The sequence below is a fragment of the Drosophila hydei genome, unplaced genomic scaffold (assembly GCF_003285905.1).
Source record: "Drosophila hydei strain 15085-1641.00,03,60 unplaced genomic scaffold, DhydRS2 tig00000211-arrow-pilon, whole genome shotgun sequence".
In the NCBI taxonomy this organism is placed as follows: Eukaryota; Metazoa; Arthropoda; class Insecta; order Diptera; family Drosophilidae; genus Drosophila; species Drosophila hydei.
In genome coordinates, this window is record NW_022045685.1 from 1,353,041 (window position 1) to 1,366,578 (window position 13,538).

The following is a 13,538-nucleotide window of genomic DNA, read 5'->3' on the forward strand; positions in this document are numbered from 1 at the left end:
TTACTTGAACTAAGCTCAACAAAATGAAAAGAAGAAAAAATAAATTTATACCTAAAAACTTATGAAACAATTCATGAATATGAGACGAGTTCTTTGAAGCTGCCAGCTCAACTTGTTGGCAAAAAAAAAAAAATAAATTTAGACATTGAAGTGAATAGAAAACCGTTTTCATTGGATCCAAGCGAGATCCACGCACAGCCCAAAATAGAATGTGAATCAAAAGAGCATCCAATCATGCAATGCGCAGCCCTCAATGCACTTGCCATACCCCGCAGACATGTGCTGGCAGGGTCTATCGACTGCCTGGTGCGAAAATAATATCTATAGTCAATCCGAAAACGAGAAATACTCAAATATGATGGCCTGTCAATCAAGCTGATGGATGGCAAAAAGTAAAGCAAAATATGTTTCCACATGCATATTAAGGGTATCGGCGATGTTGGCAGCTCGTTACGGTTTCGTTTTACAGACAATAGGTGCAAAAATCTATTATGGCACGCCAACGGCGAGGCAGGGGCGAGGCACGGGCGAGGTCATCTAGACACACACACAGCGAGCTATACACAAGCAGCAGTGAAAGGCATTGTGGCAAAGGACGGCTACGTGGAGAGCCAGTCAAAAAGGATAGCCCACAAGACCCTCCAGCAGGCGGCACTAGTTGTTATAGCTGTGTGTATGTGTTGTCGTCGCTCGGTTGGCAAATTGAAAGCGTGAAATTAAATGAAAATGATATAGCTTTGAAATTGAATTCCACAGAAATGCCGAAAGTTCAGCCAACGCGTAGTACTCACGGCTAACTGGGCTCGCCGCCCACACAGCCAGCCCGACGCTATAGGTAGCGGCCCGGAACTTGAGTAGCGCGTAATTATCGCGCTAAAATACTTGGCGAGACACCGGGCACAAAGCACAGATTGCTTTCACCTCTTTAAACATGAATGCCCCACGCAACGCACAAACCATTGCCTACCTTTAGGCGGCAGTCGCAGACTCGAATGTCAGCGCGCGCCACACATGCCAGCAATACACATTGATTCGCATTCGAATCGCCAGAGCAATTCAAGAGCCAACACTGAGGTTAACATGAAAATATCTTATTACACTGTATTCGCGGGCATGAAACTCTAGAGCAACTATGTTGCCTGAAAATCGAGTCGGAAACTCTTCACTTTAACGATGAGTTGTGTTGCTGCTTTTGAGTTCCGGCCAATTGCAACTCTCGGCTTTGCACTAATGGCATCATTGGCAGCTCTGTGCGTGGCCCATGCTGCTTGACCTGATTTGCTGTTGCGCGGTAATCCAGCCACGCCCACCGTTTAAAAGGCAAATCAAATGCACAGCGTGCAGAACGCGCACTTATGACAAGCACATAATTCATTTGCTGTTAAGCCACGCACCACACACACACAGAGAAGCCTTGGGCCTGTATCGCTCCACCTAGGCGACCGTTGCCTGGCCCCATAATTGTTAAGCTGCGCGCACACTAAGTTAAAAGTTTTGTATAATTTTTCATAAAGGGCAGAGGGAACAACAGGAGCTGAGCAAACAATAACACAAACTAAATACTAACTACAAAGCCAACGCAAGCACAAGCAAATAAGGCAACTGGGGAATCGGTGGCGTATGAGCAATGTCCACATTATGCACCCGAGACCTCAGAAATGGGAGTTGTGGTGCCTGGGAAATGGCGCCTGCCTGCTCAGCCAACCAGCCAACCAACCAGGCAGCCACCCAGGCAGCCACTCAGTCAGTCGGTTAGCCCCTTCTGGCGTGTTCGTCGGGAATTGTGATTTGAGCGGGCTGAATCTCTGGCCCAGTTGAAGCGTAAAATGTTTGCAGAACATCTAGTGAAAGCTCAATCAATTTGGCGCACGGCATGCGAGACGGCGCTTTACTTGGCTCAGCTTTTTAAATTAACCAAAATAGATAAAAATGATGATTATGTTGTGACTGCTATAGAAAATGACTGTGCTTAAAAGCTTAAAGCTCATTAAATGCTCTTAATATTGAGTTTTTCGAGTTAGCAATCAAATGTAAACACACACAACACACCTCCTCAAGCGCATTAAAGCTTTAATTTTGATATAATGTATTTTGACGATCTTAAGAAAAGCTACATAAAAAGCCAAATTTCATATGAGTTGCCTTAAAAGTAGATTAATTTCAGATCAATTGAGCTTTTTAGAGGAAACAAGCAGCATGCACTCTTCCAAAGGTGCTCTAAACGAATCAGCAACTTATCGATTAATATTATCGATAACTAATTTAGAATCTTTAAGCTCAGATAATTCTCATAGTTCAGGGCTGAGCGTTGACTAAAGCGGCATTATTTAGCAAACGATTGCAGGTTATCGATAACCGAATTCGATAAGCAATTGTTAAAGATATGAACTGTTTTAAAGTCAACTCCCATGGCCAAGCGAATGGAGCAACTTAATGCTGATTGAAATGCGTAACAGCTGCCACGCCCACACAGCATAGACGCGATTGCCTAACCCTAGGATAAGGGTTGGAGGAGAACTTCAAAAAATGAAAACTTTTCGCGCTGCAGAGAAATTCAGCCATGGAAATCGACATGACAGCTGAAATATTAGCGCGACAGTGTGTGGGAGGAGGAGGCGGAATGGAGCAGGGAGGCCAGCCCAAAAGGTTGGGCTGAAATGGTTTGCTTCGCCTGATAAGTTGCCTTAAATAAAAGCAAAATATGTTAATTTCAATTAATTGTTGGCGGGCAGCTAAAAAAAGAAATTGCCCAAAAAGTTGGTTTTCTTTTTCGCGGCGTCCGGCGGTCGGGCGGTCGGGCGGGCGGTGGAAGTTTGCAAACTGCTTTGGCACTGGGTCATTTCCGGGCACAGGGAATCGGTCGCTGGCGTAGAACTGGAACTTAATAATTTGCCGCTATTTGTCAGTGTGCCAAAAGTGGTTTGTTGCAGCTAATGGCTGTTGGGGAAATTAATAAACACGAAACGTTTTGAGAGCATTGCCACGCGAGATCATAAAAGAAAATGCCAACTGAAGAGCGCTGAATGGAGGTCGGGGCACGGGTTAGTTAACCGAGTGCTAATGCTATTGAAATTGCCAAAAGTATATTTAAATGCAAAACACTGCGCCAGATATTCGGACGAGCACTGTGTCGAAAGTTGTGGGAAAAAGTCAGTGAAAGGCAACTTGAAAATAAACTTGGGAATCAAATGATTTCGGCGAAAGGCCCGAAAGCGAATGGGAAAAGTTTTCCTTTTTTGCCTTTGCGATGCGCGCACGGGCCACGTGGACACGTGTCGAGAGGTTGGACGTGCAAAAGACAACAGTAAAATAACAATAATAACAACAAGCGGGCCAACAGAAACAATTTTCCAGCGTTTCCTTTTTTTTTGTTTTTTTCTTTTCTTTTCTTTATCAATGAACGCAATGGCATAAGAACCCAAGCCGGAGACAGAGAGTGTGAGAAAGAGAGTGGAAGCAGCAGGTCGCCAAACAGGGTGAAAACTCTCAAGAAATGTCAACAAAAACCAGAAACAAACAAACAACCAAAAAGAAGAAGAAAAAGCAAAAGGAAGTAGCAGCAGCAGCAGCATCAGCAGCAGCAGAAAGAAAAATGTAACGAAAAATTAGCAAGAAAAGAAAATTCTTTATTGCGCTCCCCCTGGAGCCCTGATAGCAAATTGATTGTATATATTATATACTTAGGTAGCTGCTGCAACGCTGCTGCGATGCTAATGCCAAGAAGTGAAAAGTTTAGGCCAAGCTACTTAGGAGCTCAATCATGGCATTGTTGCTAACAAAAACATATGATTGACTTTGTAGCAACACGATAAACGGTTTCAATTGACAACGATTTCTGTTGCTGGAATTGCAGTCGCCACAAATAGAGCTGAGAGCTGATAGCTTTGATTATTTGTTCAGTTCAGCCAGCTGCTACTAAATTACTTCATCATTGGAATTGAAATATTTCAATATTTCACAGAAATTGTTGAAACACTTGTGAATATACAGAGAAAAAAGTTCATTTCAGGACTGATTCTTGACCGCCTTTCTGTTGCTTTAGCGCAGTTGAAGTGCTGTGAACCTGGCTGGGCACAATTGGTAGAGGAGGAAAACTAAACACTAGAGCAATCAGAGTGTGAGAAATGTGTGAAAGGTTTGCGAGTGTTCAAGAGTTGGCAGGTTGCATGCTCAAAGCGAACGGCCCAAGGGCTGCCGCATGCCGCATGCCGCTTGCCGCATGTCGCATGCCGCTTGCCGCATTGGCATCTGCATACTTGAAAATCGACCAAAGGCTTCAATCGAGTGAATCGATGCCAAGTTGTTGCTGCTCCTTGTGCCCGCTCGGCTAGTGGAGCAGGTTAAGTGTGAAATTTTAGTGTCGCCATCGATTTGCGTATGCCACAAAATTGCAGCCGAGCGAAATGTTGCGTTGCACAATTATTGATACTGACTGCAAACAGTCGAGCACCCGATCAGCGTCAGAATTATGTTGTTAAAATAATTTACAATAGCTTAAACAGCTCAGAGATAGATTGACAAATGACACTCATTGAGCCATGGCCAGGCCGCTGCACTTGGCGAGCTGAAAGCTTAACAGATTTTCCTTTTCACTCCCAGCTAAGCTAACCTCTTTAAAGGGTGTTTATATCTCACATCTGACAGCCGACCTGGCATATTTGACATTTTGTTAATGATTTTTTTCGCCTGCAGCTAACATTTGTTGCTGTGGCCCCTTTAGTTTCTGTTTCTGTTTTTTTTTTTTTTTTGTATTTGCTGTTTGTCTCCATGTTGTACAGTTGTGCTTTTGTTTCAGTTTCTGTAGGTTTTATAGCTGTGCAGCCGTCCGCCTGAAAGTATGCCATGGGGCATTGTTGTGCCGGCCCCAGAAGTTAACCTAAAGTTGCCCGAGTTCACATCCTTAGCAGCTGCTGACCGACATTTCATTTTGTTTGCCTTATGAATTTCGTGTTTGCTATTTCCTAAGCATCGACAAGCACGCACCAGCCAGGGGCCAGACTCGAAGGGCCAGTGGCAGCGGCGGGGGCAGGTGCTGGCTACCGGAAAGACGGCGTTGCTTTTAAATATTTAACAACATTTTATTGAAACTTTTTGTGCACCTACCCACCTCCCCTGACTCCTCCCCCTCCTGTATTATATCGACTTTTTTTTTGAGACTTTGCATAAGACGAACGACTTATAATTTGGGCGCAAGATTTGCGCGTTTGCTAACTGCAATGCTCGACTCGCAGATACCCTGTACGCAATGCTCCAGCTTGTGCCAGATGTGACTCAAGCTATGTCTCTATAACTCCAACGTCTATAACATAGGCACAAAGGCGGCTTATCAGATTAGTTAACAGCCAATGGTCTATTATCTATAAACTAGAAATCACATATCGAAACGTATCTACGCACTTGGAGCACAACTGAAGAGTTGGCTTTGGCTTGATCTTGTATTCCGAACAGCTTGAATTGTAATTTTCAGCGGAATTTCGAAGGATTTAACGAAACATGTGCATGGCTGAAGTTCATAAGCGGATGATATGCTGCCTATGCTCATGTGTATAAGTACTCAGGCATATATATATATATATATTTATATATAAATATGTATATATATATATAGCGCACGCAGTACTCTGGCATGTACTCATTTATAAATATGAACACGCATGTCTGAGCGTGTGTATCTACTTATACTAAACTCGCTCTATGTGTGTGTGTGTGGGTGTTAGTCTGTGTGTATTTGACATCCTTGATGATTTGCGCACATTAGGCACATTTAGCCACACATTACACATCGACCGAGCCATATTCTGCGTCTGGCAGCCACTCAAGTGCCAGCATATTAGGCATTAGGTTCAGCTGCCACTGCATCAGCTACAGCCCAATCTTCCGCCTATGTTTGAGGGCACACAGAATATTGCTTGCAATTATGACACCGGTCTAAATGGCAGCGCAGCATGGTGAGCGCGTGAGCGCCTCTACGCCGCCGCCGCACAACAAATCGCATCAGTAGACGGCTCTGGAGTGTAGCATAAACAAGCTGAACAGATCACACCGAGGTGCTAAAGAAGCAGCTGACGTCGCGACGTCAGCGACCACAGGGCCAAAGTGGTCCAGAAATTAGGGCATTTAACATGAGGCTGGCAAAAGGAAAACGCCATATACATATAGCATATGCCCGCACAAAGTAAATAGAAAATGCGAACGAACACAAGCAGTCAGAAGCTGTCTTTACATACTCTGCTTGAAGCTATTCTTCGAGTTGCATAGACACCTTAGAGTGTGACACAACTTGAGTTGGCTCAGGGCAAGGCTAAAAGATTTTTGATCAGGCCACCTTTGCCAGGCAGCAGGGCATATGCTCGCTTTGGCGGCGGCAACAGTGTAGCCAAGAGTGTTAAATAGTTGCGGCAATAAACACGACCAAGTGGCAATGGGAAGCCATTTAGACGAGTGGCCCGAAAACAAGAAATCATCAATAGAAATTCTTTAACAAGCCAAGAATTAGAGATACGCCTAAATGCACACGCACACACATGAAGCACAGGTGCTAAATTGCTGTGCACATACACTCAATAGGCGAGAGGGAGAGAAAAACTAAACGAAACTGACAAGTGGAACTGGGACTTGGCAACGAAGTCACAGCTCAACGTCAGTTAGACGCCTTTTGGTAATTCGAAACTTGTTATAGGCAAAGCGTTAATCAATTTTTAAGCAGCGACAGCAACAACAATGCGGCAAGAAAGCAGCCAATTCACGCAATGAGCAGTGGAAAAAAAAAACTGGGAAAAAAAAAATAAACAAGTCGAAAAACAAACAAAACAGTCGAAACGAATTTCCATTGACTCGCCTGCAGTTCGGTTCAGTTGTGCGGCAATTTTCAACTCGAGCGGTTCGAAGCAACACCTCAACACACAACCACACACACACATAGAACAAAAGTTTCTCCTCTTCTTTTTTTAAAGTGGGTTTTTAGTGCTTGTGCGCGTGATCCTGACAAATAATGAATTTGGCAAGATGTCGGAATAGCTGAGAGCACAAATATCATAGAATCCAAAATTTCTATTTTGTGTATTTTATTGAGTACAGCGGCTATGCCTCATCTAGTCAATTGCATTCATTTGACAACAACAACGAAAGCCCCGAAGCTACAAAGTGCTAAGTGCAAGGATAACGTCCAGTGCCAACTTCAAGTTTTGATTGTGCAAAGCTTAAGTCTTAAGAAGTTTGCTTTCACTTTGACTGCTGCTGCTCATTAGCTGGCTGGCAAAATAATTCAATGATTGAGGCTTTAGATTTTCAGGCAAAGGCAGCAGTTCAATAATAAGCTTTAAAAGGCTTACGACTAACATAATATGATTCCGCTTAACGTCCACTCAATGGGTACCCTGAGCGCTTCCACATAATTCCTATTCAGAGTAGCCAGCGACATTGAGGCTCGAGTTTCCTCAGGCCTGGGCTTTTCCACGAATTGCTAAGCAACGACATTGTATGAAACGCATAGAAATCGAGCTTGTTAACGGGTTGTAGCCACGACGGCTCCTAATTGGTCAACTCTGTGGACTTTCTCATTAGTGCACGTGGGCACGTCCGGCTGCAAATCAAATGAATTAACTCCCAAATGCGGGCCAGTGCACCTCCACTTGGTTTAAGCTGACAGCAAAAACAAAAGCCATAGCCGAAATCCAGATATTGAAAATGGATTTGGGTAGCAAAAATCAATTCATGTAATCATGGCTCATGCCAACAATGAGCTGTTCTTCATTGTAATATCTATTGGAAAGTAAAACTTTAAATGCAATCAGCAACAGGCACTTTTTCCTTTAAGCAACAAAAGAACTAGCAATACAATGGCACACACAAACACACACATGAACACACACACAGCTGTTTTATAGTGTAATAATAATGAGCTGTCTGCTGGGAGCTCTGCTTGCAATGGAGCTGTTGTATCACAAATATTTAAACAACTTTTCCATACATTCATATAAATATTCTATACTTTTATGTATGTGTGTGTGAATTTTAATAATTTTATACATTTTGCTCAACTTTGCGTTTGACTTTGAGAGCTCATAGTTAGTTGATATTGAAGTTCTTTTGATATTGCTCAGATCTTTTGTTGGGTATATAGTTCAACAGTTACACTGAGAAAAATCTATATGTATCTTCAAGAAATTCCATATAAACTTGTTCGCTGATTGATTTATGAGTAATGAAGGCTTTGGGCTGTCTCTAGAGTAGAGTTTAAGAAACATTGAGGCATTCGAGGTTTGGCTGAATATTGGAAGAAGCTAAAAAGCCAGCTCAGCAGCAACAAGTCAAATGTGAACGTTAAAATAGGAAACATCTAAAACAATGAAATGTAAAACTCGTGAAATTAAGATATAAGACTCAATATTGAGAGTGTAATTTGCTCACAGATGAAACTCAGAATCATTTTTAAATCGAATTTACGGAAAACTGAATTATTATTTGAAAATAAAAAAAAAAAAAAATTAAAGGGATTAAAGGAGACGGAGTAAGAGTAAGAGGAGCAGTTGAATTTGGAAGATGATGATCCAATCAAGTTTATATAGTTTATGGGAAATACCACGCCTACTTCTGATTCTTATATACACAAGGAAAGAAAATCAATCAAAATATAAAATCAGCATAAGTCTGAGACTTCAAATAAATTAATTTATATAAATATCTCAGTCCAATGCATCAATTAAATCAATTTATAATAATATCTCAGTCTGAGGCCACAATAGAAATAATTTATATAAATATCTTCACAAGTGGAATCAAACTTTGGTAATCCATTCCCTGGCTTAAAAGTGTTAATAATATTGAATAAAATGACTGAAGCCAATAGAAATATTGAACTAAATGAGACAATCATAAATAGCGCTGTTCGCTAAATTTTTTGTGAGATTTTTAAAAAATTTTTTAAGAAATATTTCCAAAACTTATAGAGAGCGATTTTTTTTTATTTGAAGAAGAATAAAACTGAGCTTAATAGAGTAAAAATTCTAAGACAAAAGCTCGAATGATCTAGAAAATATTTAACAGAGACGTAGAACGCGAAGGCTGCACTAGCCTGATGAAGCGCAGCTATTAAAAATTTTACATTTTTAAAGAATGTTAAGGAGCTAGTATATGTATTAAGTAATACATACATACATAAGCATGCTTGTTAGCTATGTACATATGAATGAACAGCGTCTAGTGTGGGCGTGCAAAACTAACAAAGTCAAAGTCCACAATTAAGTCCATGAAATGAGGATAAGTCTGCCGAAGGGCCACACTAGTGTAGACACAGTGTGGCATGTGGCATGTGGCAGCCGCTGGAGAGTGGCGAAATGATTTCCATAAACATAAACAACAGTTTGAGCGCATAATCAAGTGGCCGAAGATGCTGCGGACCCAATCTAATGGCAAATTAGATGCGACCCAGTGTTGGGGAGGCAGAACATTTAGCGCGCAGCACTTGCCAGCACTGCTGCTGCGCTACTGCGATGGCGACTGATTAAAAGTTTTTTCCTACGGCTGTGCTCTCGACTTTCTCGTCTTTCAGTCTGCATTTCGTAAACTTTTCTTCAGATTTATGCACATTTTAAATGGATTTATGGCTGCATTGTTCGTATTTATTTTTGTTTTTTTTTTTTTTTTTTTTTTTTGTTGCAGGCGAACCGAGAAATTGCAGCTGAAATAAAATACTTCAATAAATTGGTACACGGGAAAAAAAGGTGGGCAAACTTTCAATTTATACACAATTTGTTTGGCAATAGTTTTGTTTGTTGTTTTCTCTTTGTTTTCCCTATTTTGTTGGTATATCTTTCCATACTGCTTGTGGGCGTGGCAGGCCAGTAATTGGAAAAACTATGGGCGAAAGCCTTGGTCAGCAGCTTAACTCAAATGGCAGCTATGCTGAAAGCTGGCCCCAAATCTGTATAATAAAGAAAGACATTTCCTATAGACATTTTTCGTTCTCTTTGCAGCTGGCACGGCACGCAAATCGATAACAATCACAATTAAAGCAGGATACTTGATATGCATTGCACGTCGCCGTATGTTATCTATACAAACGGGAAATTTCAGACCAATTTTGTAATAAACACAGCATTACGTCTGTGCCAGAGAGAGAGAGAGAGAAAGAGAGAGAGGGAAGCATTTGAGTGCTTGAATAATTGAAGGCTTTGAAATATGAATGAAATTGAGTGGAAAGGCAACTGTCCGACTGTGTTAGGCACTAGCCAAAGGGACACATGTGTTTCTTAAATTTTCCAATTGGTTTGTTTTGCGAACTTCAGTTAGCAGGCATTAAACGCCTATCAATGAAGAAATTAGTTTTTAATGTCAGACGAGCACTTTATGCAGATTTGACAGACTTTGGAGACAGGCTAGATAGGCACTCAAGCGAGAGGGGCAAATGGACACATAGAGACTGGGCTGCAGAGTATCTGTTAGCTGAGCATTTCTCTTATGTTTCATTCTAGTGGGCTCTGCTCCGATGCCAGCTGCCTATCAATTCAGTTGAGCGCAGTTGGGTTCACTAAGAAGTGTAGAAATTGAAGCTATAAAGCAAAAGAGCTTGACTTGATTCCTGGAGCTGGGCTTCATAATAAATGCGCTCAGATTTTCCAATTTGCTGCGTCTCGATTTGAGTGCAGCAGAAATTTATTGTAGCTGCCGGTTTGCCGGGTTTTGCTTTGGTTTCTTTTTCAAGTTTATAGATTTTGCCGCGCCTCGGGTTGATTGAAGGTAATGGCAATGCTAAGTGTGGAGCACTTGGCATATGTTAAAGCTGGTGTATCGCTTGAGCTCGGATGATGCTTATTGCATTTGCTGTACATGAAGCGTGCGAAATTAATCTACTTTCAAGGCTCCCACGCACTCATAACATATTGATCAATGCAACTGCAGCGATTTTCATTTCAATGGGCAATTTATGGAAACGAATTGCAAATTGCGAATGCTGTGCGATGGAAAATTCAACCTGAATGCTTCATTTACCAGCCGTGAGGTTCGTTCAGGTCGTGAAGGCGGTGGCATGTTTTATCCCCTCCCACCTCCAACCACTCAATTTTTTTTTGCCACAGACCTGTTGACGTTTGTTACTAATTAAAGTTGTTGCCTGCTGCCACATTTTGCAATGGCTGTTGCAATTAATCTCAACATAAATTTGCACTCGCAACAGGCAACTGGCAACTGGCAGCAGGCCAGCCAGGACAGGCCAGGCGACGCAGGCAGCCTCTGAGAGCTGGGAGTCGGATTTGACCTTGTGGGCGGCAGCAATGTGGAGTGGACGAGGCTCAACTGTAGCAATGCTGCCACAGTGCTGACCCAATTTTTCACCTGGCTCATGAGCAGGACCAATAAATTGTGCGGCTCACTCGGGTCCTGGCTATGCAGGCTAGCCAGCCTCGTGGCAAAGGGCCAGGCCATTAAATGGCCGACAGTCCGACAGTTTGGACTTTAATATTTTTACGTACTACATCAAAGTCGAAGGTTCGAGTGATTAAATGAAATTTACGAGTGCCCTATGCGCTGCCCCCAGGGGAAACTGAAGGCGGCACAGCCAGACACACACGGACACGCGCACGCAAGGCGAATTTTGCATAGGCACTGTCAGAGATTGATGGGCCATGTTTTGTCTTGACGGCAACGCGGGAATTTAACAACAGCAGCAACAAGAAAAACAGCGCCAGCAACAGCAACAGCAACTACAACAGCAGCAGCAGCAGCAGCAGCCATAACAATAACAGGCTGATGTAATGAAGTGGCGTACGTGGCGAATGCGTGATATTCAGACATATACATATTTAAATACATGTATATAGATATATGTGTGTGTGTGAGCGTATATGTATGTAGCATACGGCCAGGCCAATGATGGGATAATAGCAGGACCAACTAGACTGGGCAATCATTGGCCCTGCACATATGCAATTAAACGCTTGGCTTGAGCCAATGCTGCCTGAAGCTCGCACTTAGCCAGGCAATTGCAAAGTGTTCCGAAAATCAATTTCAAAAATTACATTGAAAAATACTGCGTCATTACAGAGCTGACAAAGTATCGCCGACACTTAAAGCTCGTAACATTTGCAATTGACAAAGTATGATAGCGACAAACTAGACTTAACGATGCAATCTATGTGAGCTCTCGCATCCAATTGACATTTCGCACTTTAATGCATCTATAAAATATAAGAAATTGCGATTTGTGCAGCGATACTGGATGGGAGAACACGTCCGATACGCTTGAACAATTATGCAGGCAATGTCAAGGCATTCGTATGACTGGAAATAAATATGACGCGATGGTCCAAACAACAACTGACAGCCCGCCCTGAGGGTAACAAGCCAGCACTCGCTGACACACTGAGTGGTTACGAGGGAGAGCTGCGGTAGATGTGCTCGGCTAGCTCCTGGATGGCTGGGTGGCCGGATGGCTGTTGCTCCATATAGACGACGACCCTCATGTTTATGAGCTGCAATGGCGACGCGCTGACAGCTGACAGTGCCACCCCAAAGACTCCAAATGCTGTTGCTCTCTAATACCCTTTCCTGCTGGCTACCTACAACTGGTAAGTGATTGTGGCATGCAACACGCTCTAATATAAACATTCTGTTGCCCGGAGAGTGTGAGACTATTAGAGACAGCTATTTTGATATTTTGGGTTACTTCATATCGATGCGTGAACAAAAACTAATTTCAAATCATAAAAATCAAGCAAAGAGTAGCAATATCAGCAGACAGTCGCGTCTAGAGCAGACTTACTTGAATTTGTATTCATGCAGCTGGCAGGGGTTGTGTGGCTGTATCTTATATGTATGAGGTAGGAGCATTAGTAGGTTGGTTTTTATGAGCCAGCAGACGTTTTATTGCATGTGCGCTGGGCAGCGCACTGTCTGAGGTTATTAAAGTTTCAGGATTGGTGTCAAGTCTCATTGCCTGCGGCTGCTGCTGATGGTGGCGACGACGTAAGCAGCTGTGTGTGTGTGCGTGTGAGTGTGTGTGCCAGTGCAAGCGAATGCTTTATTTTATTGCTGAAAAGTGCAATCATAAAACGTTCAAGGCCCCCATGCTAGGCAGCGAGCGGCGAACAGCCAGTGAAGGGGAGTCGGTCCTCAGCTCTCAGGCGAACGAAATGTGCATTAAGGTTGGCACTTATGTGGCATACTTTTGGGCGCATTGGCCCCCATTGGCTCGATACACACAAATGGAATACTGAATATATTGACATCGTTTGCCGTTGCCGCCTGCTCGGTTGACAAATTGTTGGCCGAAGCGAAGGCGAAATCAACAAAACAAACACATAACAACAATTTGAGCCACCAATCGACCAACTAAAAGCCCATAAAAGCTTATTGAAACAAATCAAAAATGACGGCAACGCAACACAAAGACAACGAACAGCCAAAATCCGAAATAAAAGCAACCCAAATAGATAAATTTTACACTCCAAAATGAATGGCGCTCGGGGTGGCAGCTGTGCGCGCGACTCTGATAAAGCTGTAGACCACAGAAATCAAGTAATAGACTAGAAAAACCAAAGCAA

The 13,538-nt window shown here is 42.7% G+C and overlaps 1 protein-coding gene across 1 annotated transcript in view; it reads right to left on the reverse strand.

Moving 5' to 3' along the window:
- LOC111603128 overlaps positions 1-13,538 on the reverse strand; it is a 109,322-nt gene that overhangs the window by 5,006 nt on the left and 90,778 nt on the right. The gene's annotated exons all lie outside the window — the stretch shown is intronic.